Source organism: Penaeus japonicus, unplaced genomic scaffold (assembly GCF_977035675.1).
Source record: "Penaeus japonicus unplaced genomic scaffold, GWHDUDI00000001_assembly GWHDUDI00000008, whole genome shotgun sequence".
NCBI classification, from domain to species: domain Eukaryota; kingdom Metazoa; phylum Arthropoda; class Malacostraca; order Decapoda; family Penaeidae; genus Penaeus; species Penaeus japonicus.
In genome coordinates this window covers 25,418,519-25,426,592 of record NW_028234410.1, presented here as the reverse complement: position 1 = coordinate 25,426,592, position 8,074 = coordinate 25,418,519, and the positions used below count along the sequence as shown (strand labels likewise).

The 8,074-nt window shown below is 37.0% G+C and overlaps 1 long non-coding RNA gene across 1 annotated transcript; it reads right to left on the bottom strand.

Annotated features, from left to right (window-relative positions):
• Nucleotides 1-3,719: 3,719 nt before the first annotated feature.
• On the bottom strand, nucleotides 3,720-4,413 carry LOC147471484 (uncharacterized). Its single transcript, XR_015191197.1, has 2 exons — nucleotides 4,212-4,413; nucleotides 3,720-4,116 (listed from the first exon to the last, which is right to left on the bottom strand). It is a non-coding gene; the product is annotated as an uncharacterized LOC147471484 (long non-coding RNA).
• Nucleotides 4,414-8,074: the final 3,661 nt, after the last annotated feature.

Here is an 8,074-nt window from a genome sequence, read left to right as displayed (position 1 = left end):
TTGAAAATGCAGTATAAATCTTGGATTCGGCAGACAGGGGGATCTGCCAATAGCCTAGTTTAAGGTCTACCTCAGTAAAATATAGATCATTTCTAAAGTTACCTAAAGCTTCATCTGTAGTAGGCATCGGTTCACAGTCAAAAATTGTAATGTCATTTAAACTTCGAAAGTCAATACAAAATCTGTAACTTTGATCGCGTTTCCGTACAAGTACAACAGGTGAACAATAAGGGGACACAGATGGTTCTATTATGCCAAGCTCAAGCATCTTATCAACTTCCTTGTTGAATACATCAGTTAGGTTATATGGTATTGGATAAGGCTTTATTTTACAAACAGGTTTAGTTGTCTCAAGCTTGATTTCATGCTCTATAGAGTTTGTACGCCCTGGTTTATCTGTAAATACATCAGGATATTCAGAAGCAAGAGTATTTATGTCATCCCTTTTCTGTACACTTTGGTCATTTGCTGCATTTAATGAATAATTGATTACCATTTCAAGATACGTGGTTTCACTTCCATTATCATTATCAAGAACATTTTCATCTACAACACATTTATTTACGATTCTGCTTTTCTTGAGTGCAGGTTCACGGTAGTATCGCTTTAACATATGATGTGAATAATTTACTTTTTCACGAACTTTTATAAGATAATCTACTCCATTATCTTTAGCATCTATGACAGGATAAGGCCCTTTCCATTGCATAATAATTTTATTGTGATTAGTGCAAGCATTCCGTCTCCTAGCTTACGACTCCTAGATTTTAGATCGTAATAGCTTTTATAATTCTTGCTACAAATTTCAGCTTGAGAGACGGCTAACTTAGCTGTTTCCTCTAACCTAGACCTTAAATCAGTCACATATTGATACGTAGACTTTACTAAAAACTCACTCTCGATATCATCGTTCGACCAAAGTTCATGCAAAATTGTAAGTGGACCTCTAAATTGTCTACCATAAAGAAGTTCAAACGGAGAAAACTTCAACGAATCGTTCGGGATTTCTCTGTAAGCAAAAAGAACAGCAGGAAGATATCTATCCGTCTTGCGGATGGTCAGAGCAGAGCTTTTTAATCATTGCTTTCAAGACTCCATTTAAGCGTTCAACCGCGCCATTGCAACACGCATGATACGGCGTTGTATATAGAGCTTTACGCGCGAGAGAGCGCGCGACTGAAAGTAATCTATGAATTTCGGCCATCAAATCTGATCTAAATTGCGTACCGCGATCCGATAAGATTTCTTTGGAATGCCAACCCGAGAGAAAATATCAAATAAACTTTCAGCAATTGTCACAGTATCGATGTTCTTCAGACAGATAGCTTCGGGGAAACGAGTAGCATAATATATTATTGTTAATATATATTTGTGTCCACGATCAGAGCAAGGCGTTATTGGGCCGGCAAGATCAATAGCAACGCGTGAAAAAGACTCAGAAATGACGGGAACAGTTTTCATCGGCACCCTCTTTATACTGCCTTTGTGCGCAACTTTCTGGCATATGTGACAGGATCTGCAATAGCGTTTAATATCTGCAGCTGCTCCAGGCCAGAAAAAAAAAAACTTTTTAAATATCTTAAAGCTAGTTTTCCTATGTGAAAAATGACCTGCTGTCAATGAGTTATGCGCAAGGCTTAGTACTTTACTTCTATAAACTTCAGAACAATCAATTGCTTTTCACCCACTTCATGATCGTATTTGATATCCAAACAGATTCTATAAATTAAATCCTCCAATCAGTTCATATTTTACTGTTTTTTTCTTAACTTTACCTATACTTCCTGTCTTTATATTTTCCCTAATTGATCTCAATGTAAGACATGCATTCTGTGATTTAATTACATCGCTTTTATTAATGTCAATTTGTGACACTGCGATACAAATCAAAAGCTTACTTTCGTCTGATTTCTTTGTCATAGCACGAGTCTCCACACCCATGGCAACCTCTAATGACGGATCACCAGAACGAATGTCATTACATACCTTAGTCAGCTGATTCGAAAGGTTAGGAAGGGATAAGTTAGGATCTTCAGATAGTTCGTAAGGACAACAGGATCAGGATCAGGACGGACAGATCAGGATCGTCAGCAGGTTGGAATCAGGCGGGATTTTAGCACCTGGAAAAAGTCCAATTAATATGTCTGCAAATTTTATGGGGCGGCAATAGCATTTGCCCAACCGGTAAAGAGTCTGATTTTATTAAACATCTTATCTGTGGTAAATAATTCGGAATTTCCAGATAATCCTATACCTTCCGATGTTTAGAATTCGCTGGAACCAGAATATCTTTCACAACGACAGTAGAACAACCAGAGTCAAGCATCACTTCAGCACGCTTATTGAAAATACATCCATTATCATCAATGATGCAAGTATTTGGTTTTAGTTCCGACTCAAAAACAAAGTTAACCTTACCACTAGTAGTACTTATTCTCTTAAAATTTTTCGGGTTTTCAGGACAGTTAGGCCTAATGTGACCAGTCTTACCACAACCATGACATGTTAATTCTATGTTATCCTTACTTACATTAAATTTGCTCTGCTGAGAAAACCTCGAAGATCTACGAAAATTATGAGCACTTCTGTATCTCTCGGCTGCTTCGGCCAATTCATTAGCATTACCGTAATCATGTTCTTTTAAGAACACCCTCAAATCAGCACTGCAATTATTAAGAATTTGTTCTCTAACCAAGAAATCAAAAATTGAATTATAATCCTTATCAACGTTACTTAGAGAAATCCATCTGTCTAAATAATGTTCCATACGAACGACCATTTGAATATAAGATTCCTTCTCCCCACATTTACTCTCGCGGAACAAACGTCGATATCTATCAGCATCTACTGAGTAAGCTCTAAGCAAAGCCTCTTTCAACTTATCATAGTTTTTCACCGTTTCATCAGGTAACGATACGTACACCTTCAAAGCATGGCCTCTCAAAAGCGATCCCAAGTAAACATGGTAATCCTCTTTATTCCATTTATGTAAAATAGCTAATCGCTCAAATCTTTGCAAATAACTATCAATCTCGTCTTGGCCATCATGAAAAGTAGGCAATCTTAAATTATCATACACTTGAAATGATGCATTTCTGCTTTCAACACTAGCACTGGGTAAATGAGCCATAGCGAGTTCGTGAGAGCGGCGCTTGTCAGCCTCTTCAAGTTCTAATTCATATTTCTTCATTTCGCGTTCAGCAGCTCGCTCCTCGCGTTCGTCTTTCGCTCGTTCATAATCTAACAAACGTTCAATAGCATCAGCACTCAACCCGAGAGACTGAGCTTCTTTCATAATATCAGTAATAGATTTCATGTTACAATTAAACTATAAACAATGCCAACAAGTAAACAATACAAGTTACATTTAAGTAAATCAAATACGGAGGATAATCTCCAATGTGACATCCACAGCATAAAACACAAAGCTGATAATCACAGTTACGAGGTATTAGCCGTATTATTAACCGGACCCTTATACGTAACCAAAAAGTACGGGAAGCGAAGTACGGCTTCCGGACAACGAACTATAGGAAATGCAGCAAAGTCAATTCCCTCAGACACGTGAGAATAGACTGTCACTATAGTTATGATAACAATCACTGCCTCACCTGCGCATGCCCGTGGTTTACAAGCACTCACCAGTATCACAGCCAACGAAAAAGCCATTTCCTTAAAAAGTGTACAATATATTAGTTTCATAAGATGGCAAGTCCCTTTTGAATGAAGTGAACAGTATGAACTAGCTGTGCAACACTCAACGACTATACACCATATATCCTACTCACTGCGCCACTTGTAAAAAGGATCTTTCATTATATATGGAAATTTATCATTGGTAGTATTGCACTTTTAGCTTTATCGTACTCTTCACTTCCAAAAAGGGGTTATATAAAGATTGGATACCATTCACCTTATATTTACAAAAACATATGTATATTACAAATAATATAGTTCAAAAATCACGTCCCTTTGAGCGTGTCAAACCGCCCAGGTGTCACGGGGCTTGTTAAAGCTTGGCGCTCCTCCGATATTATAACTTCGGGGGACATGAGAGGCACACTGTAGTGGCGCCTGGCGTCAACGTTATAAAAATAACCAAATACAAAAATAAGACTGAAAAGAATAGAAATACAATATAAATATAGTGTATTTACAATATTACCACGCTATATATACCAGCGTAATAAGACCGCTATAGCTGTACTCACGAGGTGAGGGTCACCGTGCTCACTTGAACAGGTGGTATGGCTAAGTGACCGATTGTATAGTGGAACAATACCAGGTGAGGCATACCTACGCGCATGCGCATTACAAAATAAGGGAGTTAAGATATAAACATGTATATCGATGTATATCGATATTTAATAAGGGTAATTATCTCCTCGTGGATATTCAAATATTGTTTTACATTCTTCACATTATCATAACACTTATATGTTATGTTTGAAATTAGTAAAGCTGTTATATTAATCCCTTTACAATGCCCCTTAACCAAGCTTAAAATCGATATTTTAAGTCAGATATAACAGATTTACTGTATACAGCGGCTCAGAATATCAGCACCAACATTTTCTTTACCCTTTATATAATGAATTCTAAAGGAATAACCTTGCAATGCCAGAGCCCATCTCATTAATTTACCATTTGAGTTTTTCATATTTTTGAGGTACACTAAGGGTTGTTGATCAGTCTCCAAAACAAATTCTTTGCCATAGAGGTAAGTCTTAAATTTATTTACAGCCCAAACAATTGATAAACATTCCTTTTCTATGGTTGCAAAATTCTTTTCTCTATCCAGTAACTTTCTGCTTGCATAAGCTATGGGCATCTTTGTTTCATTATGTTCTTGCAGTAGAACGGCCCCTAAACCGTTCTCAGAGGCGTCACAACGTAAATAAAACGTCTTTGTGTGATCAGGAAGACACAATATTGGCTTACCATATATTTTAGATTTAAGTTCATGAAAGCTAGCAACTTGGTCATTATTCCAATTCAGTTTATTACTAGAATTTTTCTTTAATAGCAGGTTCATAGGAGCACTTATGTCTGCAAAGTTAGGAATGAATTTTCTATAGTAGGATATCGTTCCAATGAATGATCTTAGCTCCTTTTTGGTTTCTGGTAAAGGCATTGACTGAATTGCTTTTATCCTCTCATCAGGTGGTTCAATAACGTTTTTTCCAAGAACAACTCCAAGATAATTTATTTTATTATACCCAAAGAAGCACTTACTTACACCAGCTGTTAAGCCATGTAAACGTAATCTATCCAGCAAACTCCTCAGATCCTGTAAATGTTCAAACCAGTTAAAATTATGAATTACAATATTGTCAAAATAACAGTCAGTATTTTTTAATCCAAAAATAACTTTCCTCATTAGTCTAACAAATGTAGCACAGGCGGTTTTAAGACCAAATGGCATCCTCACAAATTGCATAAGACCTCTATTAGTTGAAAATGCAGTATAAATCTTGGATTCGGCAGACAGGGGGATCTGCCAATAGCCTAGTTTAAGGTCTACCTCAGTAAAATATACATCATTTCTAAAGTTACCTAAAGCTTCATCTGTAGTAGGCATCGGTTCACAGTCAAAAATTGTAATGTCATTTAAACTTCGAAAGTCAATACAAAATCTGTAACTTTGATCGCGTTTCCGTACAAGTACAACAGGTGAACAATAAGGGGACACAGATGGTTCTATTATGCCAAGCTCAAGCATCTTATCAACTTCCTTGTTGAATACATCAGTTAGGTTATATGGTATTGGATAAGGCTTTTTACAAACAGGTTTAGTTGTCTCAAGCTTGATTTCATGCTCTATAGAGTTTGTACGCCCTGGTTTATCTGTAAATACATCAGGATATTCAGAAATAAGACTATTTATATCATCCTTTTTCTGTACACTTAGATCATTTCCTATATTTAATGAATCATTACTTTCCATTTCAAGATACATGGTTTCACCTTCATTATCATTATCATTATCATCTACCACACATACATTTACCATTCTGCTTTTCTTAAGTGCAGATTCATCGCGGCGGTAGTACCGCTTTAACATATTGATGTGAAATAATTTACTTTTTCCACGAACTTTTATAAGATAATCTACTCCATTATCTTTAGCATCTATGACAGGATAAGGCCCTTTCCATTGCATAATCATTTTATTGTGGTTAGTTGGCAAGAGTACAAGCACTTCATCATTTATCATTAGCTTACGATTCCTAGATTTTAGATCGTAATAGCTTTTATAATTCTTGCTACTAATTTCAGCTTGAGAGACGGCTAACTTAGCTGTTTCCTCTAATCTAGATCTTAAATCAGTCACATATTGATACGTAGACTTTACTTCACTCTCGATATCATCGTTCGACCAAAGTTCATGCAAAATTGTAAGTGGACCTCTAATTTGTCTACCATAAAGAAGTTCAAACGGAGAAAACTTCAACGAATCGTTCGGGATTTCTCTGTAAGCAAAAAGAACAGCAGGAAGATATCTATCCGTCTTGCGGATGGTCAGAGCAGAGCTTTTTAATCATTGCTTTCAAGACTCCATTTAAGCGTTCAACCGCGCCATTGCAACACGCATGATACGGCGTTGTATATAGAGCTTTAACTGAAAGTAATCTATGAATTTCGGCCATCAAATCTGATCTAAATTGCGTACCGCGATCCGATAAGATTTCTTTTGGAATGCCAACCCGAGAGAAAATATCAACTAAACTTTCTGCAATCGTCACAGTATCGATGTTCTTCAGACAGACAGCTTCGGGGAAACGAGTCGCATAATCTATCATAGTTAATATATATTTATGTCCACGGTCAGAGCAAGGAGTTATTGGGCCAACAATGTCAATAGCAACGCGTGAGAAAGGCTCAGAAATGACGGGAACAGTTTTCATCGGCACCCTCTTTACACTGCCTTTGTGCGCAACTTTCTGGCATATGTGACATGATCTGCAATAGCGTTTAATATCTGCAGCTGCTCCAGGCCAGAAAAACTTTCTAAATATCTTAATGCTAGTTTTCCTATGTGAAAAATGACCTGCTGTCAATGAGTCATGTGCAAGGCTTAGTACTTTACTTCTATAAACTTCAGGAACAATCAATTGCTTTTCACCCACTTCATGATCGTATTTGATATCCAAACAGATTCTATAAATTAATCCTCCAATCAGTTCATATTTTACTGTTCTGTTCTTAACTTTACATATACTTCCTGTCTCTATCTTTTCCCTAATTGATCTCAAAGTAGGACATGTATTCTGTGCATTAATTACATCGCTTTTATTAATGTCAAGTTGTGACACTGCGATACAATTCAAAGGCTTACTTTCGTCTGATTTCTTTGTCATAGCACGAGTCTCCACACCCATGACAACCTCTAATGACGGATCACCAGAACGAATGTCATTACATACCTTATTCAATTGACTCGAAAGGTTAGGAAGGGATAAGTTAGGATCTTCAGATAGTTCGGAAGGACCAGGATCAGGATCAGGACGGACAGGATCAGGATCGTCAGCAGGTTTGGAATCAGGCGGGATTTTAACACCTGGAAAAAGTCCAATTAATATGTCTGCAAATTTTATGGGGGCGGCAATAGCATTAACCCAACCAGTAAAGAATCTAGACTTTATGAAACATCTTATCTGTGGGAAATAATTAGGAATTCCCAGATAATCATACACCTTCACCAGTTTTCCATGTTTATAATTCGCTGGAACCAGACTATCCTTCACAACGACAGTAGAGCAACCAGAGTCGAGCATCACTTCAGCACGCTTATTGAAAATACATCCATTATCATCAATGATGCAAGTATTTGGTTTTAGTTCCGACTCAAAGACAAAGTTAACCTTACCACTAGTAGTACTTATTCTCTTAAAATTTTTCGGGTTTTCAGGACAGTTAGGCCTAATGTGACCAGTCTTACCACAGCCATGACATGTTAATTCTATGTTATCCTTACTTACATTAAATTTGCTCTGCTGAGAAAACCTCGAAGATCTACGAAAATTATGAGCACTTCTGTATCTCTCGGCTGCTTCGGCCAATTCATTAGCAT